The sequence below is a fragment of the Triturus cristatus genome, chromosome 10 (genome assembly GCF_964204655.1).
Source record: "Triturus cristatus chromosome 10, aTriCri1.1, whole genome shotgun sequence".
Classification (NCBI taxonomy): Eukaryota; Metazoa; Chordata; class Amphibia; order Caudata; family Salamandridae; genus Triturus; species Triturus cristatus.
The window spans coordinates 816,063,315-816,085,938 of NC_140593.1; the positions used below are offsets into that span (position 1 = coordinate 816,063,315).

Sequence of the window (22,624 nt, forward strand, 5' to 3'; positions counted from 1 at the left end):
CACGTACGCCAATTGGCTTCATGGCGCTAAAACTCTAGATAGACGGGAGGGCGAAAGCTAGTCCTTTGTGAACAACCAGGTTTTCAGGAGTTTCCTAAATAGGAAGAGATCGGTGCAGGAGCGAATTTCAAGCGAGAAGGAGTTCCACAGTTTCGGAGCAAGAGTGGCAAATCTGCGACCTCCTAGACGAACCCTTTTAAAGTCCGGAATGGCGAGAAGGAACAGATAGGCGGACCTTAGGTTGCGTGTAGGAGAATACCTGATTATAAGTTTATTAACAAACCCCGGGCTGGTGCCATGCAGAGATTTAAAGATAAGGCAAGCAACCAGTCTTAAACACACATCGCTGTGATATAGGAAGCCAATGTAGTCTCCTTAGCAAAGTGGAAGCAGACTGCCATTTAGGTTGATGGTAAATCAAACGCGCTGCCTGGTTCTGGACCAGCTGAAGTCGCCTGAACAGATAATGAGGCATTCCCAAGTAGACCGAGTTGGAGTAGTCTAGATGAGATATGACAATAAAATCATGGCTTGGACCAAGGCATCGTGGGTTAGGAAGCGGTGGATCTTCCTAATTTTACGCAGTTGAAAAAGAACACTTGGACACCACCGCTCCGACCTGGGTTTTCAATGACAGATCACTATCCAGGAGTACTCCTAACGTTTTAGCTGAACTAGAAGGGGTAGGAGGCAGACCCAGTTCAGGGGGCCAATAGTGAGGGCCCCAATGCTTAAGGCTATCACCAGTAAGGACTATCTGTTTTTCCAGGATTCAGTTTAAGGTGATCGAGATCCATCTGGATAAACAACATGGTTTCCTGGAATTCAGTAATAGAGTTGTTGGTACTGTCAACCCTAAGAAGTAGCTGAAGATCATCAGCATAGTTGAGGTCCAGCACATTTCTTTCTTTAAGTGACTTATTCAGATGAGCCATGTAGATATTAAATAGATGGGGAGAGAGAGCCCAGCCCTGGGGTACCCCACAGGTGGTAGTTTGTGGGTTGGATGAGAACTGACCCAGGCGGACAGCTTGTGAACGATCCTTCAGAAAAGAGGTGAGCCAACATGCCGCGGACCCCCGAACTCCGGCCCTCCTTACACGGTCGACCAGAATACTGTGGTCGACCGTGTCGAAGGCCGCGGACAGATCCAGCAAGACCAAGGCACGAGGACAGCCTTTATCAGCATAATCTCGCAGGCTGTCCACAGCCGTCAAAATCACAGCTTCGGTGGAATGAGCAGGTCGGAAACCGGCCTGATGAGAGTCCAAATATTTAGACTGCTCCAAAAAAGTAGAGACATTTGGCTATGTAACACTCGAGGATTTTGGCCAAGAAAGGTAGTAGAGAGATGGGACGGTAGTTGGAAAGAAGCGCAGGATCAGCTCCAAGCTTTTTCAGAAGAGGGACCACTATAGCTCTTTTAAAAGCCAGGGGGACTATACCTGATGTAATGGATTCATTCAATAAGGCGAGAGCAGGGCCAGAATGAACTGCAAAACACTCTTTCAAAATACGAGGGGGGCAACAATCAGATGGGGCACCTGATTTGGTTTCCACTAGTAGGTCTTGAAAGGCCTTATCACTAAGGATGGGGAAACCACTTAGGGTGCTATTATTATAGTATGGGCTAGGAGAGCCCAAATGAGGGGGATGAGACGGAATACTAGCTTTTATTAAGGAAATCTTCTCAATAAAATAGTCATTCAATGAGTCGCATAGTTCTTGGAAAGGAGCAGCCTTCAACAAAGTACACTCAGGGTTGGAAAGTTCATCTATTATAGAGAAAATGATCTTCGAATTTGTGTTAGATTTCAGGATACTGTCCGAGAAGAAGGCTGTTTTGGCAGTCAGAATACTTTTCTTATACTCTTTCTGAGCCAAGTTATACTGTAATATTTTTTCAGAAGAGTATTGCTGGCGCCATTGTCGCTCTAATTGACATACGGCCAGTTTCTGGGCTTTGAGATCCTCCGAGAACCATCTATTGGCCTCCGCCCTGCGTACTAATTTAACTGTTTTAAATGGGGCATGTTTATCACTGGCGTCAAGAAGCCATTTGGATACTTTATTTTCCAGGGTATTAACATCATGGTCCAGTACTGGAACAGTATCGGCTAGTGTATTATGAAATTCTTCTTTATTGATGAGATTCCATCTTCTCGCGGAGCCTCCTTCAGTCGCCATGATTTTCTGAGGGAGTGATCATATGAGTGAGAATTTTAATAAATGGTGGTCGGACCAGATACAGGGTAGGATAATAGGGGTAGAAATATTCACACCAATAGCCCATATTTGATCTAAAGTCCGACCCTTAGAATGAGTTGGGGAAGAGACCATCGGGAGAGATTTAAATTTCTGAGAAGGTCAGACATTTCTGCAGATTGAGGCCCTTCATTGGGATCATCGTACCAATAATTAAAGTCACCTACAAGAAGGACCTTAGTATGTTCCGTCATTAACTGAATCTAGTTTTATCACTATATTCTCGGTATCGATGAGGAAGGCAAGTCAAGGAACAAAACCTCAGATTGTTATGAATAACAGCAGCCACACCCCCACCTGACTTGCCCGGGCATCTATTAGCAGACATGATGTAGTAGTCAGGGGGAAGTGCTGCAAGAATATCTGGGGCAGAATCATCAGTAAGCCAGGTCTCAGTTAATAACAGGACATCTGGTTTATCAGTAATCAAGAGTAAGAAAATCTCAGTAGTTGTTTCTAATACTGCTCTAGAACAGCGCCGAATACTTCATCCTGTCAGGCGCAAATGACCCTTCCCGCCAATGCCAAAAACCCATTCTGTACGTGACCAATACCTCACCTCCTCGGTGCCAGATAGCCCACCTTGTAGCGACAAATACCCCCGCCACCACCACGGTCGGTGGCAAATAAGTCTTCCTGCCAGTGCCATTCACTTCATCAAATACCCATTCACGAGCGGGCCAGCCCTCTCTGCCAGCACTAAGTGCCCCGGAGCGAATTCGGCGCTCCATCCTAACAGCAGCGAATCCTCCACAACGGTGCCAGACCTCTGTCCCCAAAACTGCTGAATTCACCCACAACTGGACTGCAAACCAAAAATCAGTCCAGGCAAAAACAAGACGTCAGCGCTTCTTTCCTTCCGTTGCTTCCCTGAGAAACTGATCCAAAAATGAACAATCCCGCGAGTGGTGCGCGCACGCCACAGCGAGATGTGCTTTCAATTATTGCGCCCGTGTCTGGGCACGGCAATTAAAACCACATGGCCTATTAGTGTCTACACGCACCAAGCGCGTAATAGACACCAATAGGCCGTGGGCGGAGCAACGCGCCCGCCTTTGGCCAATTGCGTGCAGTCTTTTATAAAAAGACGCACGCAAAGGCCAATGGGGTAGCACAAAAGGAATCGCACACGCATGAGCGTGTGCGATTCCTAGGTCAGTGCTAAATCCCCGTTTTTCACCTACTAAATGTCTCGCGCTGCACGAGCACTGCAGCGCAGTGCACCGCTAGGCACGAGACCTAAAAAGGGTAATAATTGGGGGTTTGAAAAGCATGCCATACAATGTTTTGTGAAACACGCGCAGTGATAGCATGGCTCCATTGTACAAAACACCGATTTATGATGCAAGTCTTTATACTTATGGGAAAGGCTCTTAATGCCCTGAGTAGGAGGGTTAAAATCTACTTTTTTCTGAAGGAACTGATTCAGGAGATATGTAGCACACCTACTAAAATGAAGACTACAAGAGGTTCTTAACTAGATTTTCTACACCAATACATACCCGCAGATGGCTAAAATATGGGCAGAATTTGAAATGCAAGAGACCGTGTAGGTACATCATGATAAAAGGAAAGGTGGATGCTATCTTTGTATATGGGTACATTCCTAATCCGAATCAGCTGGAATTTCTGGAGAAGAGGATACTGACTTGCGCAACTTTAGGAAGGGGGCGATTATTCTGGGGTAGGAGGGAGAAAAGTGGACTGGGCATAGCAGTGTCAGGAGTCCAGGATCCCCTAGACACTGAAGCGGAAAGGCGAGGTACTGGGATTGAGAAATGACTATAGTGCTAGTCATCCTGACAAAGATTAACCCTTCTGCTGTCATGTCCATAGGTTCTAGCAGCATACTCTAAATCACTAGAGCAGCATTGAAATTCTTTACAGAAAGCCTAACCATACACAACCATATTTCTTCACAACAGTCATTAACTGAGTTGCAGAAAGGGAAAACCCCTGAAGATGGCATCTCGATGACTCCCTATTCAAAGAGCAGGCCACTTTGCAAACGGATAAGAATGTTAGCTAGCAAACAGTTCTGAATAATACAGAGGAGGCGAGAGTAGGGGCTGTCGGGCGTCTTGAAATTTTAAGATGGAAGGTCATAGCCCTTGAAATTTCAATCTTCACTGGGATGAGGTTAACAATAGCCAGGTTAACTTCTTTAAGGAATTCCTAGCTGACCAGACACTCACCCAAGCCTTCACTCTCCTAACTCGCAGCAAAGGATCTACACTTGACTGGCTCATCTCTACAGAAAAGGCAGTCAATTTAATCTCGATTTCTCCATATGATTGGTCAGACCACCATTCTATTACCTTCCAAATTCCAGGAGAGCTACACAATATGTCAAATCAAAGAGATGGATTAGTGATACAAAAGGCCTAGACTACGAGAAACTGGCTGCGCTTTGCAAGTAGTATCTTCCCCCACCCTCTAATTTAACAAACATCAGTGAACGTACGGACCAACAATGTCAGACAATCGATTCAGTTGCTCCTCTAAAACCGAGAAGGATCACGGACAGAAAGGAGAAATCTGAGACTAACCGAACGGAAATGGAGACAACACCCATCATCCCCCCAACTAAAACTGCTAAGAAAGACCAGAAACTAATATAACAAAAGCATTCTCAAATAAAAAAACAAACAATTCTTTAGATTGGAACTGGAGAGCGCTCAAAATAGACCATGCAAACTCTTTGAAATAGTAAAACTACAGTAAATAAATTGGCCAAATCCTCTAAAGAAGCTGCAAAACCCCTAATTAGCTGTGAGGAATTCTAGTCTTTCTTCACAGACAAAATCAATTCATTGAGAAGTGAGCTTAGAGCAGCCGCTATCAACCTACCTTCCCTGATGGCTTGACAAATCCGTGAACCTACACAATCCATCCAAGCAGGGCTCAGAAATGAAGCTCAATAGTCTTCCTTCAAGTTAGATGAAATCTCCAAAATCCTCTTGTCTACAAAAACAAATAACCACTTCAATGAACGTCTCCCTTCTAAATTCGACGACAACCAACCATCTGGACTGAGACAATCAACGCCTCTGTGTCTCAAAGCTCCATACCAGACTACCTAAAACCTGGGCAAGTCATATCCATCATTAAAAAAGAAAAAAAAAGACATTGAACGCTGCTGACACAAATAATTTCAGGCCAGTATCCAATATTCTCTTATTATCGAAAGTGCTAGAAAAATGTGTGCATCAACAACTGAGCCAACACATCTCTAAATGTAATCTACTAGTAAATCGGGTTTCAGACCAGACCATAGTATGGAAACTACTTCATATAGAGGATGACGCCTTGCAAGCTCTAGACCAAGACAAAGCTTGTCTTTTATTTCTTCTGGACCTTTTGTCAGCGTTCAACACCATAAACCACGATAAACTTCTAGAAAGACTCGGAAACAGGATAGGACTGCCGTGAACCGTTCTCGAATTGTTTAAATCTTTCTTGGAGAACAAAACGAAAAGATGTTTTGCAAATCAAAAGCTATCATCGCCGTCCCCTATTACGAATGGAGTACCACAAGGATCAACTCTTTTCCTGACTCACTTTTAGCCAGAGGTTCCATGTAGAGGTTAAAGACTTCGACACACCAACATATTGTTTCATATGTATGCCGATGACCCACAGATTTAAATTAAATCAAGTCAATGAATGAAGTACTAAAGATGACCACTCATTGGCTAACAAGTAATCAGCTTAAACTAAATTCTTTCTCGAAGAAAGATATTGGAATGGGGCTTGAAAAACAAGAAGACACGTTTGTACAACCTATTGCAGATTAATAGTGCTTCAAAGCTGACTGAACAAAATATTACACGTGCATTGTTAAGGTTAAGCACATTGATATTGTATGTGAAGCAATCATGCCAACAGACACACCAAACAATACAAAGTAACATGCATCTCTTCCATGTAAAATACATCAGGGTATCAAAGAGGGAAAAAGCTGGCAACTTAACTTTCAGCTATTACAATCCGAAACTACAGACAGGAGTTACATTGACAAAGTATAAAATGAGAGGATGACTTTTGGGTGTGGGGGATAGTCAATGCCTAAGAATATGAACAGGAGAAGTCCTGTTATACAACAACTAGTTCTTGAAACTAAGTAGGGTAAAGGGAAGCTCTCCATCTATTTCATGTTGTTTGATCATAACATGAAATATGCTCCCTTCAAAACCTCTCATATTTGCTTAGAGGTTCCACTTCCTCGAAACTTCGATGAAGCAGTAGAGAGAATTGTGACCGGATGTGATCCCCAATACCCCCCGTCCCCAAATTCAAGCACTTAAATTCTTTGGCTAGGACTATTTCCTGAGAGTTATTTGAGGTCTCTCTGGACTTCGCCTGTGTATTTATTTACGTAATGATACAGCCAAGAGGCACTTCTACCCGTAAGCACATGAACACCGCCCCCACGGTTCTTGCATGGCTTAACTGTTAGAAGAACTCTTGCAGCATTTCTAAAAACGGTTCTGCCTATTCGTGTGCATTTACTGTTTCATAAAAGCTAAAGCGGTAAAGCAGAGTGTGGTGGCTCATATAAAAGATTGCGAGAGGCAGGATGTCCAACAGTGCTTCCAAGTTTATTCTATTCAGAAAGACACCATCTTTCATCCAGTGCAGGCAAGGGAACAACTAGAACATGTGACATAAACACAGATATTCCATCCTACAAAACTAAGAACAGTAAAAACACTAGAGTTTAAATATGACTAAGGTAACCCACATATCACACAGGGTATGTGCCAATATTGCACTCTATTTCAGCAGTTTATGAAATTCATTCAAAAAAAAAAAAATAACACACACACACGCGCACACACACACACACACTCACACCCACACCCACACACACCATTACGAGATGTCTAACTATATAGTGGCTGCACAAAACCCGGTCATGTTTGGTATCAAACATGTGGAAATCGTACCCAAACACTGACTCAAGTGTTGATGGTATGAGTCCATGCACTGGGGGGCTACTTCAGGAAGCACCCAGTACTGCCAGTAACAGCCTTCCAGGGTCTGCCAGCAAGCTAGTGCTGCTGCTGACCCCAGACACAATTCTGCCCTCCTGCTGCTGAGCTTGAGCAGGGGGAGGTAGAGCAATAGGCTTCCTGCCACAGGGAGGGGTGACCAGCTCCCAGACAGGACTTAGTGTTTTGGGCTGGAGTGGAGGCCCTTGCCAGCGCCACCAAACTGCTTTGAAGAGCACATTTGGTGCCCTCCTTGCATACTCCAGTTGGAACACGTTCTGGGAGCACTTGGCTCTCGCTCTGGCGCGAAACTGGATAAAGGACATGGGAGTATCCTTCCCTCTGTCCAGACCCTCCTCTGGGAGGGACCCCTCAGTCGTTCCAACGCATTCCCTATGGTACTTAAAGGCTTACATGTAGGTAGCTCTTCAGATTCATCGTGGGACAAGACTCAACCTCTAAAACCACGTCACTCTTCGACCGTATGGACACTTGGGCTTCACTGGACTTCGTCTGGAACTGAGACTGCATGAAGGAAGACTCCAGCTGCTCCTGGTCTCGCTGTTCTGCAGGTTTTCTTTGTCTTCTGTGTCTGTGCTTATTCCAGATTTTTCACCAGACTTGTGGAAAACAAGGACACTCAAAGTAATCTACCTTGAAGTGAAGGAATCACTCCCCTGCATCTGCACGCACCGCAACAAAGCTGACCGATCTGCTGCTCCCGATGTTCCACGGACTTCGAAGGCTCAGCAACATAGGTGGTGGTTCTGCAACTCCCTCGAGGTCTGACCTCTTTGCAACTGTGAGGCTAGAATCCCTCGTCGGAACCGCTGGGACCAAAACCCCGAGCACCGTGTCGACTTGCCAATGCCAAGGCTTGTTGGCTCTGCACTCCAGAGATCTTCAGGCTACAAGAAGCTCTAGCCTTCAGCTTCTGTTAGTGACAAGTACAGCGTCCTCACCTCATCCTCTGCACCATGGGCATTCATTCTTGGTGAGCTGCTCGAGGTCCTCTTGCAACTCCTTTGCCTTCGGCCTGTGGTTCTTCTTGAGGGTCTTCTGCTCCAGTGGGATCCTCTGGTTGCTCAGGGCCTGCTCCGACTACCCTGCTTGTGGTGCGACCCTTGGACCTTGCTGGACCCAACGTTGCTCCTCCCTTGCTTTCCACGCCTGTGGTAGCTGCCAAATATTGCTGGTGCTCCCGCCAGACACCGACCTCCTGGTTCTAGACTTCCGACGTGGGGCAGCTCAAAAAGGGCTTCTTGCCTTCCTCAGTGTCGCCTGGTCCCCACAGCTGCAGCGACAAGGACAACGTCAACTCTTCCAAACCGCCCTTCATCGGTAGGCATTGCTCATCCGTGCCTCCTGGTCACCTCCCAGTGACAGACACTATCCCCTCAGCTTACAGGTTCTTCACTACAAGAATCCACCCTTGGAATCCACCGGACTCTTGCACAGTCTTCTCCAGCAGAATCTTTCCTGAAGTCCTCCATTGTGGTCTACGGCGGTTTCCGACATCACTTCGTACCTATGCACCTGGCTTCCCTGGTGTAGGCATTGTGGTTCCTGGCCTTCCACAGGGTTTCTCAGGGTCCTTTTTCAAAACTGCAACCACAACTTCCCCGTTGACTTCTATTGGACAAGCAGCTGTGTTTTCACTCTACACACAGCCTCCGTGGGGTTCCCGAGTACTTACCTTGGGTGGATCCTTGTGTCCCCAGCTCCTCTGAATCTCCCGTTCCAAGTCCCAACTTCGGTCGCAGTTCGCATTCCACTTTTTTAGTATATGGTGAAGTATTATTGTGTATTTGTGTTTACATCTCCTGGTAGGAGAAGTGCCTATGTGTTAGTGAGTGTTGTGTAATTAACAGACATGTTTTTATATATACACTGTGTGGTTCTTTTTCATTTAACCTACACTACATGATTAATCTGATAAAAGAAACTGCTTAACATTCCTTTAAGATAAGTATGAAGGCTGCTCTCCACAGCTACCACTTTGAGAGCTTTCAAAAGGTTATCAAAGACAGCAGTGGTCATTTTCAGATGTAATTAGTGATGTCATGAGTGATGTCACTGACCATGTCATGAGTGATGGAATATGTGAGGTCATAAGCAGTGCATTGCATGGGCGTAAGTTATAGTTAGCTCAGGTAACTACAGCTGCTGAATTTCATTGTTTGAACGATTGAAATCTGATCCTAACTATAACGTCCCTGTTATCTTTGGGTTTTTTCAGGTGAATTTCAAATTTTTTTATCATTAAGATGCTCATCCCAGTGCAAGCCTGGCCTGGCATTGTGCTGCCCCCAACCAAGCTTGCTGCTCCTGCCCACCTTCCTCCTTGCCATCCATTATCCAAGTCCATGACCCTGCTCCCTCATTACAGCTGTGTGTGGCTATTGTTCTGCCACTGCCCTTCGCGCCTGCCCACAGCAGATTGCTGCCCCATCCACCTCTCTGTCGTCAGAGTCCATGCACCAGCCCCCTCCCTCCCTCCTGCCCTGCATGGTCCGATGTGCTGCTTCTGCCCTCCTTGTTAGCGTGGTTACCCTGCCCACTCCACCTCCCCAATTCTATGCCCCAACATTGCACTCCTGCTTAGCAACCGTGCTTGGCTTGCGGTCCCTAATCTCCTCCCCCCCCCTCTTCTCTGATGTCTGTGTGCATGGTCCTGCTCTCTCCTTTTTTACCCACCATATTCCACAGACATACCACTGCCCCTTTTATCTACTCTCGAGTGTTCTGTTAAGCTGCCACTGCCCCTCCCACCTGCCTAGAACGGTCAGTTGGCTGCTGCTGTCCCTACCACCTCCGCCTGGCCTGTCCAAATTCCGTGCCCCTGTCTCTTCCCTCCTGCCCTCAATGGTCCATTTTGCTGCAATTCCCTTCTACCCTCCATGCTCTGTTCTGCTGCAACTGCTCTTCCTGCCTGCCCTACATGGTCGGTCGTGAAGCCCCTTCCCCTGCCGTCCTTTGTCTGTGTCCATCACCTACCCCTCCCTTCTGTCCTCCATGGACCTTTGTGCATGCCCCTGCCCCCTCTCTCTTGCCCACCTTGCCCGTTGTGCTGCCACCAACTCTCCCACTTGCCATGCGTGGTCTTCTTTGCTGCCACAGCTCCTCTCACTTGCCCTGTATGTTCAGCTTGCTACCCCTGACCCCTCCCGCCTTCCCCTCTGTTGTCAGTGTGTATACCATTATAGTCTCACTGTTGCACCCCATGGTCCGTTGTGCTTCCAGTACCCATCCCACCTGCACTCCATGGTCACCTTGCTGCTCCTGCCATGCCCCCATACATCTGTTTTCCATGTGCAGACCCCAATCCCCTCCTTCCTGCCTTGTCTGGTCGGTTGTTGTGCCCTCGCCCCCTCCCTCCTGCCCTTCATGGTCTGTTATGCTGCTGCAACCCCTGACACCTGCCCTGTAAGGTCAGACAGGTGCCCCCGCCCATTTTCCTTCTGCCCTATCTTATCCGAGTCCATGTACCCACCCCATTCCTCCGGTCCTACGTGATCCAATGTACCTTACTTGAACATTTTGAACTTGGTAAGAGGGAGATTGTAGGAGGCTGGCTTAGTATTTGCTTCTGCAAAAACTACTTATTGAGAGGAAAAGGAGCGTAGATCAGGTTGTACTGTCTTGTGGTTTAAAACAGCCCTATCCGCTTTTCTTGATTGGCAGGCCGGCCATCAAAGACTGCTGCTCCACCCTAGCTGCAGATAGAAGAAGGAAAAGATTCCTCAAGACCTTCAAACTAATTCCCAATTTGCCATACCCCTGCAACATCTTAAGAGTGGGGACGAAGCAAATGCAGGAATATGTATAACAAAATGAGTTGATTCATGGCCTTGAGCAAGGGGGTCTGTCCTCTGAAAGGTCTGAAATCTTCATTGGCAAACTTTAAAGATTATCTCCTCATCTCGCTTGATAGAGGCCAACAAGCTGCTAGGATCCTTCTTGAGTAGTGCATAATTATAGAAAAATGTTAACAGGGGCTAAAAATATTTTTTTCTGTTTCAGTTCCCATAGTAAATTTTGCTACCACATAATCCGTATCTGCTGAAAGTATTTGCGCCACACGTGGCATGAACGTAGAACCCAGAAAGCGTGATTTTGTTTGGTGTAAATATATTCAGTAGTTTTTGATATATAAGCGTTTTCAAAAAGTTACTGAGCAGGCTTTAACGGGTTGACTCTGCAGCAGCAGCATCACTCCTATTGACTGACTAGAATGTAAATAGGATCTCCAGATTAGTACACAGAACGTACTAGGGCGGGGGACTGAAACTGGAGCTGTATTTTAAGCATTGCAGGGTGTTTTACATCTTTTCCAGGAGCGTTCCATGACGTGTGAGTATTACAGAAAAGACAATGAGCAATGTCAGGCACCGTGCTGTAGGATGGTGTACTAAGCATGCAGCTGGGGGTCCTCATGGTTTATTAAACCAATGCTATGAATTAATGGAAAGGGGCTTAGACCAATCCTTATGAACTCTCCTCTCTAAGATCACTGTCTGTTCAGGGAACTCTGCTTGAGATACCAAATCTAAGTTGAAGTGGAGTTCTTTCCTGTGCTGTCAGCTCCTGTTTGAATCACATATAAGGATGCATGTATGTGTAATGGGTGTGCCACAGTGCATTCATTCCCTTATTTTACATAATGTTTATTTCCCACTTGTTTTAAATTGTATCACTGATTTTGTTCTTTACATTTAGAATATTACAGTTTTGTGCTGCCAGAGTAGCAATGTAGGGTGGAAGGGCACACAATAGGTAAATCAGTTGTTTAGCTCCAATTTTTCCATATTTATGTATCTTTATTCTGTCATAGGTTATATATTTTTCTTTTCGATCCAACTGTGCCAGTCTGCCCCTTTTGGTGTTTTCTCCTACCGTGATCTGTTCTCCAGATCTGTGACTGGGGGTGAGTGTCTGAAAAGTTTCAGCACTCCGTCCATCGTCTCCTTGTGTTTGCTTTGCTCGCCCTAAGTTGGGTCCCTTGCTAACTTTGCCACTGGATTCAAGCTAGCCTGGCTGATGAGGGGTGTTACCGCAAAACCGGTCCCAGGATGCTGGTTTCCAGTCCAGAGAAGACCTGGCTTGGCAATTCAGTCTGGACTGTTCCCATGAGGCACAGGGTCATGACTGATTTGCATATAGCTGGGTCTGAACTGGGGTGGCAAAGTGAGCTAAAGAACAATGATGGATTCAACCCAGATCTGTGACTGGGGGTGAGTGTCTGAAATATTTCAGCGCTCTGGCTATCGTCCCCTTATGTTTGCTCCATTCTCCATAACGCCAGTTCAACCATATCCAAATGTTATGCTTCCATCCTTTAAGTGAATTGTTACTACTTTGTCTACATATGCTTCTCAACTGCAGTGTCTATTTGACCTTTCTGGAATTTTCTCTTTAATTCCTTCACCAATGTCCTCTGCACAACCTTTATGGTGAATCCTTCACCCAAACATTCAAAGCAAGTGCTTATTGCACGGGTGACCCCTTGTTCTTGCACCAATTCGGTTCTTCCTTCATGATGTCTCATATTTCCACCCTTTATTCATCCAAGTTTATTTCCTGAGCCATTCCTCTTTGTCTCTGTTCTACCTTCCCAGTGGCTTCCTAATTCTGTGTGTCTCAGTTCTCATTATTCCGCTCCCTTAACTCTTCGAGATTCTGTCAATTCCCCTGTGCTTATTCTCCAAGTTCATTACCTCTTCCTCTCCCACTGTTTCCTCTGCACTATCTACAAGATGCTATTAAATCACTTGTGTGGGGGGCGTGGTCTGGCCACGCAGGAAGATGGCCGCCTGACGAGTGAGCTCCGCCGCGGGATGGGTTATCGGAAATATTTTACCCCATATCGGCTGTGGAGTCCTCTTCACGTGCCCTGCGGTTGCCGGAAGGTGGTGGGCACGATTTGAGCGTGTTCCAGAGATGTGACGGCGTAGTCTTCCTGGTGTTACTCGTCTTGACGAAATTGTGTGGCGCTGCATACCCGACGCAGCCCGCCTGACGTACTTCCTTCGGCTGCCTCATCCTCCCCCTGAAGCCGCGCCTCTGTTGCTCATGGTGTGCGCCTGCCCCCTCATGAGGCCGCGCCTTTGTTGCTGTTGAGGAGCGCTTGCTTCCTTATGAGGTCGAGCCTTTCTTGTGGATGTCAAGCGCCCGCCTCCTCATGAGGCCGCGCTTTCGCTGCTGCTGTCAAGCGTCTTCCTCATGAAGTCACGCCTTCGCTATTACTGTTGAAAACCTGCCTCCTCATGAAGCCGCGCCTCCTTCAATTTTGTCTGCTGGATTATTCTCCTCAGAAATATTACCTGACAGGAGTCACGGTTCTTGTTGTGCTGATGGTCTGCTACTGGTAGGATTAACTCCTTTTACAATTTCATTGTGGCGCTTTTGTCATTCGCCTCAGCCAATCATTTTGCGCCTCACCCTCTGCAAAGTTAGCGATCTTCTTGCAAGACCAATTCACGATTTGTCACTCAAAACTGAACTTCCAAATTTAATTTTTTCAGTAGTAGGAACCCCATGGAGAGCGTGTGCAGTGTGGGAACACAACCGCCTGCTCCGTACAACTCTACGTGTAGGTTGCGGTTGTATTTTTAAGGATTAAGGACCCTTCTCAGAGGACCGTGAAGAAACCCTGTGGAAGACAGATGGTTGGAGAGCCACCCAACCCGTGAATACCCTAGTACCCACGATAGCTACACCAGGGAAGCCATGTGCATACGTGTAAAGTGGGGTTGGAACCCAATGGAGGACTTCAGGAAAGTGCTGCTGCTGAAGAAGGAGAAAGTGTCTGGTGGAATCCAAAGATGGATACTATATGAGAGCTACCTGCAGGCAGAGGGGAAAGAGTCTGTCATTCACGAGTGATCAGGAGACTAGGAAGACGAATGCCCTCCGATGTCGGGTGTTGCAGGATAGGTGACGATGACCTTGACTCTGCAGCTGTGAGCACCAGGTGAGGCTGAGGAAGAACAGGGCATGAGCGGTCCCACAAAGGATGTCGAGTGCTGAGGGGTTTGTGTCTGGCGGGAGTACCAACAAGCCTTGGCAAATGAAACCAACGCAGTAATTGAAGTAGCAGCAACGTGGGGGCCAGTAATGTCCAGGGGACTCACCGCAAGCAGGGGAGTAAGGGCAGGCCCTGAGCAATCAATGGAGCCCAAAAGAAACAAAGGTGACCCTGAAATGGATCCACAGGCCGGAAGCAGTGGAGTCGCAACAGGACCTCAAGCAGTTCACCAAAAGATGGAGAAGTGTGGCTCAATGGTTAGAGTGGCAGACCCTGATGCAGAGATCTGGCCCGGGACCAGGGTTCAATGCCCGCCTCGGCGGGTGTTGGGCTCAATTTCCTCGGACCTGATAATTCTCGCCTCGGTGCCTACTCTAATCATGGGTCCCACTCTGCAACTCTGGGCAATAGCTTGCTTAATCTCCACAACGGCCCCAACAGCGCTGGGGATGCCTGGCTTCACCTTGGGGGTGCCCAGGAGTGGACATTTCACAGGGAAAGCCAGGAAGGGTTACACAGCGGTATGAGTACAAGCGCCAGGACGCCCCGTCGCTGGGGCAGCAGTGCGCTATACAAGTACAAAATTTCATTTCATTTCAAAGATGCAGGCCACGATGCAGTGTGGCTGAAGATTCAAGTCACTGGAGGTGCTACAGGTTGGGGCTACTTGGAGCCTTAAGATCTTCTTGGAAGGAAGCCAACAAGCCTTTGCAACTGCAAATTGATGCGGTGCACATGGGTTCGGTTATTGCAACCCCCATCTGGGATGCTGGCCTCAAACTTGGTGAGAGGGCAGGTCAGTCCTCGGGAGCTGTGGAAAACCACCACCTGTGTTGCAGAACCTTACGGAGTCCAGAGGAACTCAGGATCAGCAGACCTGTCGACTTAGTTGCGGTGCCTGCGAATGCAGGAGAGTGACTCCTTAACTCCAAGGAAGATTCCTTCAGGTGTCTTTCATGCCCACAGTCCTTGGAAGGTTCCTGTATGGTGCACAGTCACAGACTATGCAGCAGACTGGAAGGGAGACGAAGTCGAGCCTAAACGAAGTCCAGGTGCCCAGACAGTAGAAGAAGTAGTGGCTGATCTGAATCTTATCCCACGACAAATCTAGGGACCTACAACAAGGTAAACCTTTTAGTACTCTAGGGAAAGGCTTGCGATGATTCAGGGGACCCTACTAGGGGAGGGTCTGGACAAGGGGGATGTTACTCCCATGTCCTTTGTCCAGTTTCGCACCAGAGCAGGGCCAACGGCTCCCAGGACTGGTTTGAACTGGACTATGCACGGGGACACCAAATGTGCCACTCATGTAAACTTGGTGGCGCTGGAAAGCGCACCCACCCGGTCCCAATACATTGAATCCTGTCTGGGAGGTGGTCACACCTCCCTGTGACAGGATGCCTATTGTTCTGCCTTCCCCTGCTCGAGCTTGGCTCGGCAGCAGGAGGGGAGAAATGTGTCTCTGGTCGGCAGCAACCATTTTGTGCTGTCCGGGTCAAGAAGGTTGCCACCAGTGCTTGAAATCATACCTCCCACACAGTTTACGGTGTGGGGGTATGATTACAACATGTTTGATACCAAACATGACAGGATTCGTTGCAGCCGTTTTTTAGATGGTCATTGTGTAATTACGCAGTGCCCCTCTATACAGTATATGGCTGCTTCACCGACAACCTGAGAATGGACTCCATAGGCTGCAGGGGTGTCCTGCTTATGCAGGGGCACCCTCTCACTTAGAAACCAGCACCCTGCCTTCAGGATTGCAAAGGTCTACTATAGGGGTGACATAGGTTTTAAGTGCATTGACCCTAGCTATAAGAAAGTTATATCTTTAGTAAGTGGTGCTAGCACCAGCTTACACAGGCTGCAATGGCAGGCCTGTAATTCCATTTTGAATGGTCTCCCATGGGGGGCATAACGCATGCTTTCGCCCATGGGGTACCTATGCCCTGGGTACCTTAGTACCATATACTAGGGTACCCCAGTATCTAATTGAATATGCTACTTACCAGTATGCATCTGTTCTTGGCATGTAGGGCTGCTGACATTCATATCTGTGCATAGATCGCCGCCTAGTGTTGGGTCCGGATGTTTGCACGTTGTTGTCCTGGAAGAGTCTTCGAAGTATCCTGAGATAGGTGACTCCTCCTCTGGACTACAGTGCGCATGGGCATCCTCTCCATCCTCAGATTGTTTTTCGCCATTGTGGCAGTGATGGAGTAGATACAGAAAGTGGTGACCATGCTATACAGTAATTCTGAGAGCTGCAGCTGCTACAGGCGCCGGGGAGGAGGGTGGGCGATATGAATGTCAGCAGCCCTACATGCCAAGAACAGATCCATACTGGTAAGTAGCATATTCAGTTCGAGGCATGTGGGCTGCTGAATTCATATCTGTGCATAGAATACATAGCAGTACCACCCATTAGCGGCGGCTACCAGTGCCAGCTGCAGCGGTCTGAAAAAGAGTTTTGAGAACAGCCTGTCCTACAGCTGCCTGCTGTTTTGAGTGTACATCTACACAATAGTGTTTGGTAAATGTATGTATAGTGGACCATGTGGCTGCTTTACATATATCATGTAAAGGAATGTTTCCCAGGAAAGCCATGGAGGCCCCTAGCTTACGTGTTGAGTGGGCCCGTGGGGGAATCGTTAATGTGCGTTTAGCCTTTTGATAGCAAATTTGAATACATTTAACGATCCATCTGGCTATACCTGCTTTGGAGATGGCGTTGCCTTTGTGTTGTGGGGAAAAGGCAACGAAAAGTTGTTTTGTCTTCCTAAAGTTTTTGGTTCTGTCTATATAGTACACGAGGGCTCTTTTGACGTCTAGTGTATGGAGCATTCTTTCAGCGACATTTTGTGGATTCTGAAAGAAAACAGGCAGTTCAATCGTTTGATTCATGTGGAACTGCGATATTACTTTAGGCATGAATTTGGGGTTGGTACGTAGTACGACCCTGTTTGCGTGAACCTGTATGAATGGCTCTTGAATGGTTAGTGCCTGGAGTTCACTAACTCTTCTCAACAAAGTGATTGCTACTAGGAAAGCTACTTTCCAGGTGAGGAATTGAATCTCACATGAGTGGAGAGGTTCGAAGGGTGGACCCATCAGTCGGGTGAGGACCAAGTTGAGGTTCCACACTGGTGCTGGTGGGTGTCTTGGGGGGAATTACTCGTTTAAGTCCCTCCAAGAAGGCTTTGATGGCAGGCACTCTGAATAAAGAGAGGTGCTGCCTGTTTTGGAGATAGGCTGCTATTGCGGTTAAATGGATACGTATTGAGGTGTATGCCAGATTGCATCGGTATAGGTGTAAGAGGTAACAGATTATGTTTTGAATGGATGCGTCTAGCGGGTTAATGCCATTGTTATTGCAATAAATGACAAACCTCTTCCATTTGGCTGCATAGCAGGCTCTGGTAGTGGGTCTCCTAGCTTCCTTAATGATCTCCATACAGTCAGGTGGCAGGTTTAGCTAGCCAAACTCTAGGACTTCAGGAGCCAGATCGCCAGGTTCAGCTGTTGCAGATCTGGGTGCTGAATGTCTCCATGGTTCTGCGTCAAATGCGCGGGTTTGATCCGCAGCCTTTGATGCGGCACCACGGAAAGTTCCAGAAAGGTGGTGTACCATGGCTGGCGTGCCCATGTTGGAGCAACCAGGATGAGTGTCAGTGAGTGTTGTCGCAGTTTGCGTGCCACCAGCGGTATCAACGGCGCTGGGGGAAAAGCGTACGCAAATCTGCCGGACCAGTTCATCCATATCGCATTGCCCTGCGACTGTGGATGTGGGAACCTGGCGGCAAAGCTTTGGCATTTTGCGTTTTTGCTTGTGGCGAATAGGTCTATCTCTGGATGACCCCACTGTTGGAAGTACGGTTGGAGTACTGACGGGTGTAGCTCCCACTCGTGCATCTGGTGGCTGTGTCTGCTGAGCAGGTCCGCCATCTGGTTGTCCTTGCCTGGGAGGTGTTCCGCCATGAGGAATATGTTCCTCTGAATGGCCCACTTCCACATGCTCTGAGCCAGATGAGACAACTGTGGAGAGTGCGTTCCTCCCTGCTTCTGTATGTAGTACATGGCAGTCATGTTGTCCGTCCGGATCAACACGACTTTGTTGCACAAGTGTACTTTGAATGCCTTCATGGCGAGGAAGATTGCCATCAGTTCCAGAACGTTGATGTGCATCTTCTTTTGTTGTATTGTCCATAGTCCCTGAACTGTGTAATTGAGTACATGAGCTCCCCATCCCTGGAGAGACGCGTCCGCTGTCAGTATTATTTGTGGAACAGGCTCGTGGAACGGTCGGCCCTTGCAAAGGTTTTGTGGATTCCACCAATGCAGAGAGTTGTACGCCCGACCGCTCACCAACACTAGGTCTTTTAATTGCCTGTGAGCCTGATTCCATTGACGTGCTAAGCACTCCTGAAGCGGGCGCATATGTAGTCTCGCGTGTGGGACTATGAAAATGCAGGAGGCCATCATGCCTATCAACTGCATGAACACTCGCGCAGGAAGGGAGTGTTGGGGTTTGAACTTGGAAATCAGCATTTGCATGCTGTTGATCCTCACTAAATTTGGCTGAGCTGTGGCTGCCAGAGTGTCAATGGTCGCACCTAGGTACTGTTGTACGTGTGCGGGTTGGAGATGTGATTTTGGGTAATTTAGTGAGAATCCCAGACTGTGAAGAAGGTGAATGGTGCGGGACATGTGGCTGGCACATTGCTGGGCTGACTTTGCCTGAACAAGCCAGTCGTCCAGGTAAGGGTAGACGTGAATGTGTTGCCTCCGTAGATGTGCAGCCACAGTAGCTAGGCACTTTGTGAAAACTCTGGGTGCTGTTGTCACTCCGAAGGGAAGGACTTTGAATTGGTAGTGCTGCCCCTGAATGGTGAACCGGAGATATTTTCTGTGTGACGGGTGTATGGGTATGTGGAAATACGCATCTTTGAGGTCTAGCGTGGCTAGGAAGTCTCCCTGTCTGAGGAGCGGGAGAACCTGCTGTAGGGTGAGCATGTGAAAATGCTCTGAGAGAATGTAGTGGTTGAGGGGTCTCAGGTCTAGGATAGGTCTGAGTGACCCGTCCTTTTTTGGTATTAAGTAGTACAGCGAGTACACCCCTGTTCCCTGCTGGTGGACGGGCACGACCTCTATTGCGCCTTTTTGCAGCATACTTACCACTTCCTGCTGTAATAACGCTAAGTGCTCTGAGGACATAGGACGGTGCTTTGACGGTATGGTGGGTGGAGTGGAGGTTAATTCGAGACAGTAACCGTGTTGGATAACATCTTTGACCCACCTGTCCGTGGTGATGGAATTCCACGTGGACAGGAACCGCTGGAGCCTTCCCCCGACAGGTGTTATGTGGTCGGGGGAAGGGAGAGGGCGTCACTGTTTGTTCTTGGGGGAGGACCTGGTATTGCCGTAACCACGTCCTCTGCCTTTGGTGCTGGAGCCACGATATCCACCTCGGGTGTTTTTATCGTAGGAACTCTGTGTGCCCCCTTTATTGTAGGTTTGCTGTGCCCCCTGTCCTCTACCTGCACCTCTATTTCCGGGGCGACGAAAGGAGCCACTACGAAATGTCTGCGTTTGCAGAGCCCCCATTGACTTCGCAGTGTCCGTGTCTTTTTTTATCTTTTCTAAGGTGGTGTCAACCTTCGGTCCGAATAAGTAGTCGGGGTTGACCGGCTGATTGAGGATGTTATTTTGGACCTCAGGTTTGAATCCGGAGATTCGTAACCAGGCGTGTCGTCGTAGCATGACGCTGGTGTTTATTGCCCTTGCAGCAGTGTCTGCGGCATCCAGTGCACACTTGATGGATGCGTTTGTGAGAAGTTGTCCCTCCCTGATGAGGAGCTCCGCTACCTCTTTGTACTAGTCTGGTAGGTGTTGGAGTAAGGTCTCTAACGTGTCATAGTGTGAGCGGTCGTAGCGAGCTAGAAGCGCCTATGTATTGGCAATGCGCCATATGTTTGCTGCCTGGGCTGCAATCCTTTTGCCGGAGGTCTCTAGAACCTTGGACTCTTTGTACGGGGGAGGAGCATCACCAGTTGTCTGCGAGTGTGCCCGTTTGCGAGCATTGGCAACTACGATGGAGTCCAGAGGCAACTGGCTTCTAATGTACGTGGGGTCCCCAGGTGCGGGTTTGTACTTTTTCTCGATCCTGGGGTTTATTACCCGTGCCCTGGTGGTTTCCTTGAAAATGTCCTTTGCTGGCTTGAGGACACCTTTTAACATGGGCAGAGTCTTTACAGTCCTCTCGGAGGATGCGAAAGTGTCCACCAAGAAATCGTCCTCGATAGTGTCTGAGTGGAGTTGCACCCCATGATTGGCTGCGGCACGTTCTATGAGGGCGTTGAATGCAGCAGTGTCCTCTGTGGGGGACGTTTTTGCGCCATAAAGTTGCGTGTCCTGTGTATCCAGAGCGGCACCTGGGTCTACAGGGTCATCCCAGACTTGATCAGGGTCTTGCTGGCCCTCGGGGTCCATGTCCCCGGGGTAGGTGGTGTCTTCACCCATGTAGTCCTCCACTGCATCCGTGTCGGAGTGCGTCGGAGAGAATGACTGTGGATCTGTGTAAGAGGTGTGGATGCGTTCATAAAGAACTGGTTCCGATTCCGCCGGCATTTTTTGCTTTAGCGGGATCCTATAAGAGTCCAAAGCCTGCCCTGAAGTGATCTTCCGCTTTCGGAGCATGAGCCTGCCGGTGTCGGCGTCGATGAAGTGGGACGGTGATGTCCCAGTAGGAGAGTGTTCGGTAGATGGGGACCTTGTCTGGGTAACACGTGTTCTGATCTCGAACATTTTCGGCGCCGTGGATGGCGGCAAACCAAAGGTGATGTTGGCCGGTGCCGAAGGTGCCTTCTGTGCCTTTTTCGGTTCGGAGCCCGACGAGGTCTGGAGGGCTGCCTTTTCCCTGATGCGTTGCAAGGACGCTGCCACTTGTCGCTCCTGGAACGCCGACGGTTCTTTGGCGCCGAGTGGTTCCGTAGAGGCAGGTGTGGACTTCTTCGAAGTCACCGGGTCATCGAGTCGAGGAGAGGTAGTAGCTGTCGACGGCGTCGATGAGTGGACCGTAGTCGCTGCTTTCGAGGTGGATTGCGATGCAGTGGCCATTTTCACCTTGGTGGCCGGTGCCGATTGTTTCGGTGCCGGGGGCCGAGGCGCTTTGGCGGTACCGACGGCTTTTCTTTTTGGGTCTGCGCCGACATCGGCTGCAGCGAGTTCGGCACCGAAGTCCCTTTTGGTGCGGTCGGAGCCGACGGGTTTGGCTGGCGTCGAAGGTGTGGTGGTCCTCGAGCCGACCAGTGTCAGTTTCACTTTCGGTTTCTGTTGAACCGGTGCGATGATTGGTTTCGGTTTCGTGGAAGGGAAACCAGTCTTTTTAGGTAATAATGGCTCTCGCTGTATGTCCGTGGCCGGGCCAGAGGGCGGGGCCGAAGAACTGCGGGATTGGTCTTGGGTAAGGCCCGAAGGCGATCCCTCGACCGGAGCAGTCGACTGACACACTGGGATATCCTCCATTTGGACGGGTAGGCCCTGCTCCTCACCAGAGCTACCTTCTTCGGCCCCTAAGGCCTCATCGTAGTCTCCTACCTCATCGTCGGCTTCTTCCCTGTGAAAAAGCTCTTCATCAACGTCTTCCGATCGGGAACCGTGTTCGGAAGCGGGGCTGGAGGGTATATTTTCCACGCTTTCGACATCTTCGTCCTCGGTGCTGAAGATGTTGGTCGGGGCCGGTGCCGCTTGCTGCGCTTCCAGTCGCGCGGCTCGTCGATTCCGGAGAGTCTTCTTGGATCTGAATCGGGCACAGGCCATGCATTTCGATTCGTCATGATCCGGTGAGAGGCATTTGTTACACACCGGGTGGACGTCGATATGGGGGTATTTGGCGTGGCAAACAGGACACCGCTTGAATGGGGTCCTCGATTCCATCATCGAAGTTCGGTCGATGGTCGGATTTAATGGATCCGAAAAGTTGTTAAAAATCGCTAAACTAACCTGTAAACTGTCGATACCGATCGGGAACAGTACCGACGAAAACTAAAGGCCTTTTGGCCTGAAAACTAAATTTTCCTAACTTGAGTCAAGATAAGCACATCCGAACCCAATGGCGAAAAAAAACAATCTGAGGATGGAGAGGATGCCCATGCGCACTGTAGTCCAGGGGAGGAGTCACCTATCTCAGGATACTTCGAAGACTCTTCCAGGACAACAACGTGCAAACATCCGGACCCAACACTAGGCGGCGATCTATGCACAGATATGAATTCAGCAGCCCACATGCCTCGAACCTTGGATGTACCCAAGTAATGGACACAACAATTTAAGGGAGAAA

The 22,624-nt window shown here is 48.6% G+C and overlaps 1 protein-coding gene across 1 annotated transcript in view; it reads right to left on the reverse strand.

The window, feature by feature from the left end:
• The window catches only part of ASB8 (ankyrin repeat and SOCS box containing 8), a 115,591-nt gene that overhangs the window by 55,900 nt on the left and 37,067 nt on the right, over positions 1-22,624 (reverse strand). The window lies entirely within an intron of this gene.